The sequence below is a fragment of the Amphiprion ocellaris genome, chromosome 3, assembly GCF_022539595.1.
Source record: "Amphiprion ocellaris isolate individual 3 ecotype Okinawa chromosome 3, ASM2253959v1, whole genome shotgun sequence".
Taxonomy (NCBI): Eukaryota; Metazoa; Chordata; class Actinopteri; family Pomacentridae; genus Amphiprion; species Amphiprion ocellaris.
This window is the reverse complement of record NC_072768.1, coordinates 12740739-12753441: the sequence shown is the minus strand read 5'-3', so window position 1 is coordinate 12753441 and position 12703 is coordinate 12740739. Positions and strand designations below refer to the sequence as shown.

Here is a 12703-nt window from a genome sequence, read left to right as displayed (position 1 = left end):
ATATTTACATACTAATGCCCCACACTGCCCGCTGCTTCCAGATGAGCATTGGCTTATTTTCTAGAGCTGCTACTGCTAACCATAAAATGTCTCAGCCACTTGCAAATCACAGCAAATGTTCTGCTGTTGACTGGAAGAGTGAACACAAGAGTCTTAATGCACTGCCAGCATGTGGATTGCTTTTGTTATTGATAGCAATGTCACAACAGCAACAGAAAAATTCACAGTGGTTACATGTTGTGTAGCTATTGTTAAATTAGTTTTTGACTGTATGTCCACCGGTCAGAGCTCTGTGAAAACTGTAACGCTGAGTGATAATCACAAATGGTGGAAACTTTGAGACTGTTTTGAAACCAGTAAACAAGAACTGGATGTCTGTTACTGTGTTTTCAGGTTGCCTGTCAATGCTTCAGCTTCAGCTGATCTTTACATGTTTTTACTTCTCTCCTGCTCTTTGTGCTCACATACACTGTATTTTGATACAGCCAAATCACAATAAAACTATTCTCATTAACATAATTTTCTGTTCCTGCTGACAACAGAATGAGTATTAAACAGTGACCTAAAAGCAGCCCATTATGACTACATGTTAACCAGCAGTTACTTCAAAGCTGTTTCTTAGCTGCAGTGCTAAACCACTGATTTTACAACCTCAACATCATCAGAAAGCTGTCACGTGAGTTTAATTATATTTTCATGTTAAATGATCACTCAGAGAGAAAGTTAGAATCAATCGAAAGTCCTTGTCTCACATGCACATCTGTGTCCACTGTGCCGTCAACTGTTTTGCCCTCTACGGTCAATCAGACGCACAGAGAGAGTCTTCTTCCTGAGGTGTGCACGGACATCAGTCTTGAAGCATTTAAAGCAACAAACACTGAAACAGCCTATTTATAATAGTTCTATAACCAGGCAAAAATACATACAGTCATGATAAAATTAACCCATCTTTGCAGTATTGTGAGCTGAAAAAAGACACACTGTAGGGACTTTCAGTAATTTGCTGAAAAGAGCAAAATATGGGACCTTTAAACTGCAAAATGAGGATTCCAGATGATTTGCAAGACTAAACAAGACTAAATATATCTTTCCCTGGGTTCATATGTGTACAGAGCACGGACTAACAGAACTCTGACAATGTATGAATTTAAAGCAGGACTGTCTGCAGACTGATTATTTAAAATGTTATAAAATATTGCTGAACCAAAGAAGAACTGCGGGGACTTTCCCTGCTGATGCAGGCTTTAGGCATAATCCTTTCTGCTGTATTTTGCCTGTCAGCTATATCTTTTTGCCAAAGCTGTTCCTCACAGAGGATGTCAGGGAAGAGGCATACGTCTACATTCTCTGACAGGCTGCACCTGGATGCTGACCACACTGCTGCTAGACAACCTGCCACTTTCACTTCAACATCACATCAGCTGGAGAGAGCAGGGTGGTACATTTATGTATGGTGAGGAAGAGTGAAGTGAACATAAAACATCTGAAATGACTGACACATGACCGCCTCTGTTAAAGTTTGATTTTCCCAGTGAAATTCAGCCAGCAGGATCAGCACCAGAGTAACAGTGCTCTCTGTTAAACATGTACCGTTTGACTGCACTCTGCTGTGGTTCAGTCCACTGCACAGCTCAGCTGCAGATCTTTATTGTGGTCACGTCCTGCTACAGGAACTGCGAAGATCCATCAGACCAGAGCTGGATCTTTACTTAGCCATTCTTAATGCACAATCAGTATTCATCCCAGTCGGGCTGCTCATTTTCACTCCCTCTGTGTCTAAAGCTGCTCCCACATTTAGATCAAAATGATATACGACGCACATAACTCTGCACTATAACTAAATAAGTCGTTTAACAAAGTAGGGATGAAGCAGCAATTATACGGACAAATCTTCCAAAGAGACTCAAAGACAAGCACTGAACAGAGACAGAGGAAGTCAATACTTCTACAAGCTGAACGCTCTGCTGTTGGCCACCAGGAGGCAGCCGGGAGTCCATGAGCGTGAAACCAGCCAAAAATGAATACAGTAGTCTGTGGTGGGTACACAAGTTTCTGTCCCATAGATGCTCTACAAAGACTGTGTCCCAGCTACCAACAGAAACCATCAGATAACCAGATCAAGGCTGTAAATGACTCAATAACTACTATGTCAGACGGCTGTGATGTCACGTGGTTCCATGGTGTAATGGTTAGCACTCTGGACTCTGAATCCAGCGATCCGAGTTCAAATCTCGGTGGGACCTAGGGTTTTTTTCCAGCTTCAATTCTTTATTTCAGGTCTAATTATACAGGGTTCCCACATTTATCACAGCTTCTTTAAAACAAATCATCATAAATTCTGAGTTATGGAAGCATGTGCCCCAGTTATAGGATCCAAATAAGTAATTCAATTTTCTTTTAAAGCTTCAAAGGCAGCACTTCGATCGAAATATCTTCCTTAGGCAAGTATCAAAGACTGGAAGGCCTTTCTTGTCGAGGCAGGAATAAACTCACATCATAATCACCTTCAGGTCAGCAGGTAACTGAGCAACATCCTTTAGATCGAAATGTTGCCTTTGAAGAGAGGGAAGGCCTTAAAAGTAAATTTAATTACTTATTTGTAGCCTCAAAGTGTGCAGACCTTTTTCTGACCAGTAATTGCATTTTTTATCTGGCACCTAGGACTTTTCTGTTTGGGTGCAGGCCACAGTTATATGCATATGTATGATATGCCAAAAAAATAATACACTGTTGAAAAACACGCATAAGCATCGAAAAGCTGGGCAAACTAGTGCAGCTTGCATGGCCAGCTGATGATGATCTCCTGCTAAGCTTATGAGCTTTGCTTTAAGATTTTTGACAATATTTTCTCATATATTTTTCTCGTAATTAACTTAGAGTGACTAATTTTTAGCCAACTAAAGAAAGAGAAATGTTTGCGCTGGTGAAACAGCCTCGTTAAGTGTTTAATTTTAAGAATTTTCTTTTTATTGTTCTTCATGATGTAATAAGCAACAGGCTCAAGCATCTCCATTTTAGGAGAATTTCATATAGACTTTTCAGGAAGGATGCTAATAAAACTCACTCGAGGATTCACAATGCCTTTAATGACAGGCTGACATGTTTACATAAGACCGACCAAATTAAAGCTTCAAACTTTTGGCTGGATTTCAAAGCTCAACGATAACCCAAAACACAAATGCTGTTGTTTTTCAGTGTAGCACAGAAAATATTGGTCCAGTAAAAATAACTTGATGCTTTTCTGATTTTCCCATGCAATGCGTGGGTGAAGTAATAGTAATAGTAGTGTTCACGTTGCCTTGTTAAACTTTAATTCCTTCATTCTTTTGGTAATTAACAGTCTATTTTTCACAAACACTCACTGGTGTGCAGGTTGTTGCCACAGGTGCTCTGTTTCCTCCTTTTCATAGCAACAGTGTTGCACTTACACTACCATTCAAAAGCTTGGGGTCACCCAGGCAATTTAATGTTTTCCATGAAAACTCACACTTTTATTCATGTGCTAGCATAATTGCACAAGGGTTTTCTAATCATAAGTTAGTTTTTCAATATGATTAGCTAGCACAATGTAGCATTAGAACACAGGAATGATGGTTGCTGGAAATGTTCCTCTGTACCTCTATGTAGATATTCCATTTAAAATCAGCCGTTTCCAGCTAGAAGAGTCATTTACCACATTAACAATGTCTAGACTGGATTTCTGATTAATTTATTGCTCTATTCATTGAAAAAAAACTGCTTTTCTTTCAAAAGTAAGGACATTTCTAAGTGACCCCAAACTTTTGAACGGTAGTGTACTGTCATCTTTAGATCCTCCTTGTTATTTTATGGAGAGTAATACCTACAGATATTTACTGATCTGTTTCTAATCTAAAGCTCCTGAACTCATATTGAGCAATCCACTCTGATCAAAACATCTTGTGATGTCCGTGCTATGGATTAATGTTTCTGCAGAGGCAATATGGGTCCGTGTACGGATCTGGTAATTGGATTTTCCTGAAACTGAAAAACAAAAAACGAGTGGTTATTTGATTTTCGTTTTAAAATACAAAAATTAAAATTGAAATACAAGGCGTTTTTCCTTTTCATGATCAAAAGGGGATATACGATTTAAAAAAAAAATGCTTTGATTTTCGTTTTATATTCAGAATAACAAGAAAGAGAGAGAGACCGGAAGTGGTCATCAGCAAGTGTGGAGCCAAACAGAGTACGGTGCATAGACTGTACATACAATTTTTTTCGTTAGTTTTCATGGTCAAAATGAGAGATCAGGTGGCTGATCCTAAACTAAATCAATATTGTTTTTTTTTATAGAGCGTTAAAGTTTTGCGAAGCCAGGGGGCGGGACTACTTGATTGACAGTCCGGTCTGGAATGATTGACAGGTCCTATGGCGGAGGCAGCAGAGCCTCTGCTCTCTTCGTTTGGATTAATTCTGATATAATAACTGTTGCTTTATTTATCGGTGCAGCAGCAGAACATTTTCCGCAGACAGTTTTTCTGCCCGTTGGCTTGTTTTAACCAGTTTTCTACCTTCGGCTGATTCTACCAGCAGACACTGAAAGGACTCTGATAGTTCCGTAAGTAAATGTTTATTTTCGTATCGGTGCCGCTTTTAATGCACTTTATATGCAGCTTTAGTGTCAGATATAATGTGTGCCATGCACTCCAGATGTTGGTGGAGTTTGTTTCAGTGTGTGTTGACCAGAGAAGAAAGTTAGCATAGTAAATATTAGCTTTAATGTTAGCGATGCTAACCGAGCTACCTGCCTAGTAGCCTGATTAAAGCTAACGTAGCATTAAGCTAATGTGTTGAGTTTCATGTAAACAGCTGAAGTGTGTTGTGTTCCTGTAATGTGGTTCATTAAGTTCATAAAACTGTGGCTGGTTGACATTAATGTAACATTCAGGAAACTTAAATGTGATTAAAACAGTAACGTTAATGTTCTAGTTGTCAGTAATCAGCTTTAATTTGACACTAAAACAGACTTTGATAGTTTTAAATGACATCAGTTTCATTAATTTGTTGAAAATTGTCTCATTTGTTGTTGTGATGTTGCTGCTGATTCATTAAAAGCAGATGATCCATGTTGAAGATACGTTTAGTTCTAGTATCAGAAGTACAAGAAGGAAAATGGAAGTTTAGTTCTGCTACATCAAAGATTTCAGGATTAAAATAACTAAATGAGTCTTTATGCCTCAAACTTTATTTTTACAATAAAGAAATAATGAAATAACCACAAATAATAAAAATATAAATAGCAGAGAAAACCTGAGAGAATAATTTCCTGAAAAGTCTGTGAAGGAAAAGCAGCTTTTTTATCCTGAAAGATCAGAATCGGCTCCAACATCTGCATCTGACAGCATCAAGTCAACCAGAAAGAAAATAAAAAAAGAAAATGACTTCTTTCTGATCACATCTGTTATGCTGCTCACAGTCTGCTTCTGCTCACATTCTTCACATTTATAGTCCACTTTTAAAAGTTCAGCAGACAGGTGCTCTGCTTTGGACTGTAACGATGTCGTGGGTGATGTGGAGAGTGAAGTTTCCGTTTCACCCACAGCGTGCTTTAGGGCAGCCGGGTCGGACTTGATGTTTGACATACTGACTGACAGCTCAGATTTAACTGTCTGTAGTTCCATTTTGATGGGTGTTAAACTTTCACTCAAAGCCGCCAGGAGCTGGGTCTTTAAAATAACCACCGTCTCATTACAGAGTGAAAGTAGCAATTCCTCCTTAAGGTCAGAGATTGCAGCATCTGAGGGCCTCTTCAAAAGAAGACGTAGTTGATGAAGGCGTTCTGGAGCAGGACCAGAAAGACCACGACCAAGCAGCCTTGAGATCTTAGGAAGCATCTCCCTCAGGTGGGTGTCAACGGTGTTCACGGTCAGGTCTGTGGTAATCCCGTCAAAAAACAAAACATGATGTTGCTCTAAATCGTCATAGTATAGGATGTCGCTCTAAAAACGTCATAGTTTAGCCTTTGGTCCACAAAACGTTGTTTTGTCCTGGCTGTCTGAAGTAGGTGAGGAGCAACACCAAAACAGTCCAAACGCTGGTTTCCAGAGGGTTAGACGAGTATTTATTTGAAAGAGGAAGTTTACAACAACACAGCATGTGAGGGGGTTAAAAGCAAATGGGTGTTAGTAAAATAAAAATAAATAAACAGAACTAAAAGTGAACTTCATGTTGACATTGATAGGCATTCCAAACAGGAACAAAGTAAAAGATAATCAATACGAAAAAAAAAACTCTTCCTGTTCACCTCTTCAAGCCCAAAAACACACCGCAGTAGCACCCTAAACTAAAACTACCAATGGGTTTCCTGTTTTCCTTTCTGAACAATTCAAAGGTCCCTCTCTATCTCCCCACACATCCACCAACCACTGGAACACATCTCCAAAGTTCTGCCAGGCCAGCTCAGCTTCCCCTCAGAAGAAGTTCCTCCACCTGCCAGATGAAGGAGCCTTTTGAGAGGCAGCTGGCATCGTGATTGGACTGTACTTTGGTCTGTTCCAATCCAGCTTCAGCTCCAGAGACGGCAGGCGGGACGAGTCAACGGAGGCCGGGTGGACGAAGGCATGCAGCTGAGTACAATCCAGAAAACAACAAAGGAGGAGTGCAGTGGCCCAGGGCCAGAACAACCAGAGTAGCATCGTATGTCTCTTAGAAAACATCATAGTATAGCCTTTGGTATGAAAAAACGCCATAATATACATCGTATATTGTACAAATAACAAGTCAAAGGAAAGAGACATACATTGTAGAATTGTAGTAATTGTGGGCTGACTGATTTACTGATTATCAGTATTTTATTTTTTACTGATTTACGGGAATAAATACATTTAAAAATGGCGCTACTTTGGCTCTGAACCTTAATCTACCTGTGGTCGCTCTGTCTTCTGGAGTGATTTGATTGGTTATACGTCAAGAATAAAACTCCTTTAACTTAACATCTGTAAACAAAGTTTCCTGTTAGAGTTTGTGTTCTTCTAAGTTTGACTCCAAGATTTTAAATACTTTCATTTACTGCAAATGAATATCTACTCCAAATGTCTCAGTAATAATCATCATCAGCCTTAAAAACCCACAAAACACCCCTCTATACTCGACCACACTTAGTACAGTCCGGTTCCCCCTTCTATAAATCTGCTTGGAATAGTCCACTTCCTGTTTGTCAAAGTGGCCTTCTACCTGGACAGGTTTTGTTGGAGCTCATGCAACAAACATTTTGGGTAACTGCACTTTAATATGGATGGATGACACTGAATTAGAGTCTGTTTTAATGAGACTGAGTTAAGATGTGTAGCTCTGTCATTAAATAGTAAATTATTTCTCAGAATTCACAGAGAAAAGTCTGAAATGTTTGCTAGGTTAGCGTCCCACATGTTCTTTGGCTCAGCTAAAGCTAACTCTCTCCAACTTCTGGATCTCTTGAGTTGCTTGTTGTTAAAATATCTTGCTGTAGGTGCTGAAGCTCAGAAAGTCTGAGATGTTTGTTCAAAATGAGCTCATTCTCAAGTCTTATCTAAACTGTCCTCTTTTGTTTGAACTTTCCCTAAACTTAGGAGTTAATGACAGAGCAGCACATCCAGACTCAGTCTCATTTAAGTAGAGATTAAACGTCAGTGTCATTTATTGATGTTAAAGTGCAGTTTTTCAAATGTTTGTTGCACATGCTCCCGAACAAACCAGTCCAGGTGGAAGACGATGTGAAGAGAAAGCTCCAGAGGATGAATATCACACATTTACGTTGGAAATAAATGTCCTTTAATTTGACATTGTCATGCAAATGATGTTCAAACCTTTAGTGTTTTGTTGATGTTTGTTTCTAAATGTTTTTTGACACTAGGCCCCTAAGATTAAAACCTTTTATGGCTCACAAGCTGCAACAATTCACACATTATCAACTATCTTTCTGACTAAACTAAGATAAAAAAGTGAAAAACTGCCTGATTCCTGCATCATGAATGTAAATCTTTTTGGTTTTTATGACAGTAAACTGAATATATTTGGGTTTGACATTTTATAAACCACAACAAGAAATGAATTACTGGAGAAAACAATCAACAGATTAATGGTCAAAGAAAATGTGTTTTCCAACATATATGGCTGAATTACTCCAACATTACAAGATACAATTTGAATTCAATTTTATTTATATAACTCCAGTTACAGGTCAAATTGTCTCAAGACACTTTATTTTTATATTTTTTGTCATATTTAAAATATGACAAAGTAAGAAATTTAAACCTCTTGACTAATCCAATTTATTATTTGTTTTTTAAGAGACTAATTGACAATTAAAATAGCTTTCTCCACTAAAACTAATAAATATGAGGTCAAATAGAAGAAACAGTTTTAAATACTGCAGTCCCACGATGACAAGAATAAAGTTTGTCAACAAAAACTAAATCTGCTGGTGGATTCCATTAAAGTCCTAATAAATGATAATAAAGTGTGATACTAAAGGTTTGTGGTGCTAAAAATCTCCAAGTAAAGATGTCAAGTTGAACATCTGGATGGAGGTTGATAAAAGTTGACCTTCTTTCATTTCTGTGGAGCGACTCCATGGATTTTATGGATGGTGGTTAAAGACCTGCTCTTCTAGTGGTCTTCCTTCTAGTCGCTGTAAAAAGTCAGTCCATCCTGGCCGACTTCAACACCTCTTCATGACAACTTGTTCTGCCTCTGACCTGGTGGAAACTCCAGAAACTCGGGAAAACCCGTGGAGACTCGAAGAACTCGTGGCGACTCGAAGAACTCGTCGGGTGGGGGAAGGTGTGGTGGGCGGTGGGGGGAGGTGGGGGAGTAGAGGGGGGAGGCCGCCACCCACCTCCCCGCCTACTCTCCGCCCTGACTCCACCCAGGCTCCGCCTTGGCTCCACCCATGTGGTCACTTCAGGAACTACGATGCCAAAGGGACGACGAATTTATTTCTTTTCATCTGATCTGTAGCTCAGTGAGTTAAGGATTTGCCTATGGAGCTGCAGGTCGCTGGTTCAAGACCAGACACTTCTTAAATTTTCTCAAAATTCTGACAAAGACAAACAAAGAAAAGTGCCCGTGGCGGGTCTTGAACCTGCGACCTTCCACTTGGTAGTCCTCTTCTTATCCTCCTGAGCTACTTGCTCAGATACTAATTCTTCTTTTTTTTGCACATTTATCATCTATTTTTCGTCGTTTTCGAGTTTTTTTTTAACTCGAGTCTCGACTCGACCGTTTTTCTCAGGAGGTTGGACTTCAGCCTTTGTGCTGGAGGGTGGAACCCTCAGTTCCAAGACTTTCCAAAGCCTCCCCACCTCCCGAGTCCTCAGGACCTGAGCTTTCAGACAGTCTGAGGGCTGATATTTTCTAAGTCCCACAGTAGTTCTCTGTTAGTTTGAACCTTCAGACAGTCTGAGGACTGAAATTTTCTAAGTCCCACAGTAGTTCTCTGGTAGATTTAACTTTCAGACAGTCCAAGGACTGAAATCTTCCAAGTTCATGAGTACTTCTCTGTTAGTTTGAACCTTCAGACAGTCTGAGGACTGAAATTTTAAAAGTTTCTCAGTACTTCTCTGTTAGTTTGAACTTTCTGGTTGACAGAAGCCTTAAAACTTGTGACCATGAGTCTTGATTTCACATTTAGACCATCCATCTGAGTTCTTCTCAGACCTTCACCTGTGGGTTTTTTAGAAATCCTGAACAAACTTTGATTCTCTTCACTGAACAGTAAAGTTTGTGGAGATCAGAAGGTAACATTAGTTTGATCAATGCCTTCAACCATTAGTAGACTTTATCTGGAAAGCAGTTTTCTGAAATGAGTTCTTAGTAAATCTAACCACAATCAAACCAAGAACATAGAAAGAGGAAATGTTTGAAGAAACAACTTGATGTTTTCGTTTCAGACTAGAAAACACTTTAAAACTTTTATCTGTTTTTGCTCTTTTTGATCGTTTTATTGTCTCTTCTGTTTAATTTGATCTTCTAAAGTCTAACTGACAAACATTTTCAAATGTTTTGTCTTTAGTTTGATTCTTCTTAAACATTTAGTTTTGCTCTTTTCTCACCTTTTATTCTTTTCTAATGTCTGATTTGATTTCAAAATGTTTTGTCTTTATAATGTTTAATTGTTTTTTCAAATGTTTTATCGGCTTGTTTGAATTTTTTTTTCTTTCCCAATATTTAATGTTTCAATTAAATCTTTAAGGTTTTTTCTTTTTAAATGTTTTACCACCTTTTAATGTTTAATTTTCTTTTTGAATGCTTCATTGTATTTTCCGTTTAATTCCTATTTGAAGTTTTATGGTCTTTAAGATATAATTTTCTAATTTAACATTAAATTTTTTAATTAAATGTTTTGTCTTTTTAAAGGTGTAATAATCTAATTAAATGTTTTGTATTTTTAAAATGTTTAATATTCTTCTTGTTTAATTGTATTTTTTAAATGTTTAATTATCGAAAATATTTTGTCTGTAATTTTTAATGTTAGTATTTTAAAAATTTTGTTTAATGTCATAATTACATGTATTGTATCTTGTTTAATTATCTAATTCAATATTTTGTCTGTTTAATGTAACTTAATTGTATTTAATGTTTAACTCTATTAAACAGACAAAATATTGAATTAGATAATTCAACAAGATACAATACATGTAATTACAAAATAAACAAAATGTTTAAAATACAAATATTAAAAAGTATAGATAAAATATTTTCAATAATTAAACATTTACAAAATACTTTTTAATAATAAAACTTTTTAAAAGTTTTATTGTATTTATTTTTTTCCTTTGATTTAATTGCTTTTTGTTATGTAGTTTATTTCTTTAATCTTCTTTTTCTTTCAAGGTTTTAACCCCAACCTTAAAAATGAAACAAACCCTTAAATCACAATGAAAATACTTCTGTTGTCACAATCATGAGTTTGTCAATTATTCAGTTTATCAATTCAACTTTATTTGTTTAGCACCTTTTACACAGATGACAAAACTAAACAAGCAAAGAGAAAAAAACTATGCTAAAACTATGATTAAAACTCAAAAACATTTACAAAAAAAAAAAAAAAAAAAAAAAAAAAATTGAACATGGTAATAAAATATGTTGTGTCCAGGGGATGGAGGGAGTTTATTGAAGTTTTCTTGGGCTCACATGGGAAATCATTTAAAATATAAACTTGATATTCAGTCTAAGGAAACTGCAGAGCGACAGAAGAACCAACAATATCTCCTGTTTTCTCCTTTAATGAGTTGACTCTTCTTGTGCTTTCAGACCAAAGAACTACAGACTCTTCACAACCTGCTCAAACTCTTGGTACAGGACCTCAGCACACAGATCAAGAAGGTTTCCGTCTCATTTCTACTCTGAAGCTCACCTTCTCCTGCTCAAACTGCTGACAAATGTTTCTGCTGCTCTAAAGTCTGGTCTCCAGAACTTCCTACAAACTCTCAAAGTCTCTTCTGCTGCAGGTTGCTTTGTAGAACTGTTGCAGAAAACCTCACTAAACCACATGGAGGGGCCTCAAGATAGTCGTCCAAATGAAACCGTACAAAAACCAAACTAGCACAACCCAAACGCTAAAGTCTCCTGCAGCCTACCAGAGAACCTCTGAGAACAGAGAATCAGGACAGGAACTCTTACCTTCTGGACAACCAATGCTGGTTCACAAGAATACAGAATGTGTCTGACCAAAAACCTCTAAAGACTCACTACAGCCAAGATAAAGACACAACTCAGCTGCACCAAATCCACTAATCACTGCACACATTAGCACCATGTGCTAACTGTGGCTAAAGAACCACATTTACCAAGACAGCTATCCAGTACAAAGCCCTAAAACACACCAAGAAACACATTAAAGTCTATTTTACTGCTGGAAGCTGCAAGCCAACGCCTAAAGAACAGACTAAAGCAACGGAGAGAAAACCCGGTTCAGTGGTGAAGAGAAACAGAGGAAATGTTTGAATGCAGCCAAATAAAGCAGGAAGACACTGAGCTGCTCAGGTGTTCCTGATAACACCAAGCAGCCACCTGGACAGCCAATAGGAACACAGCTTACTGGAAGTCCAGAGGGCTGGCTTAGTGAAGGAAATTTAGTTTAAAATTGAGGCAGAAAGTTAACAAAGAAAGTTGAAAACCACCTTCTGATACCTGAAATCTCTGAGTTTTCACACAAAGAACACCTGAACATGTCAAACTGGTTCCATAGTAGAACCATCATTGTAAAAACGTCATAGTATGGTGTGTTGCTCCAAAAACAGTACGACCCGGCTGTCTAGGGTCGCCGAGGAGCAACAGAAAAACAGGACAAACGCTGGTTTCCAGGGGGTTAGGCAGCTATTTATTTGAAAGAGGAAGTTTACAACAACACAACGTGTGAGCAGAAAAATCAGTCTGTCTTTAGTTCAGCTGAAAATATCAGTTTTTGTCTTTTTTATTGACCAAACTTTTCAGGAAGTAGATGAAGAATAATTAAAGCTCTCATGTAGAAGTCCAACTTATTTTGGATCCTTGTGGAGAGTTTAGTCTTAGAATTTGTACAGCTGTTGAGTTTATAGAGTCACATGGATTGTTTTGACATTTAATAACCAAGTCCTGAAATAAAATTACAGTTGTGGATTTCTGTCATTTAGTCTGGACTAAACAAATAACAGCAGCATAAATCTCAAACGTCATTATGAGGAGTCTGGATTGAGGTTTCCCACTTGATAATGATCAAAAC

General features: G+C 37.7%; 1 non-coding gene across 1 annotated transcript; it reads left to right on the top strand.

Annotated features, from left to right (window-relative positions):
• Positions 1-2171: 2171 nt before the first annotated feature.
• trnaq-cug (transfer RNA glutamine (anticodon CUG)) lies at positions 2172-2243 on the top strand. The gene has a single exon. It is a non-coding gene; the product is annotated as a tRNA-Gln (tRNA).
• Positions 2244-12703: the final 10460 nt, after the last annotated feature.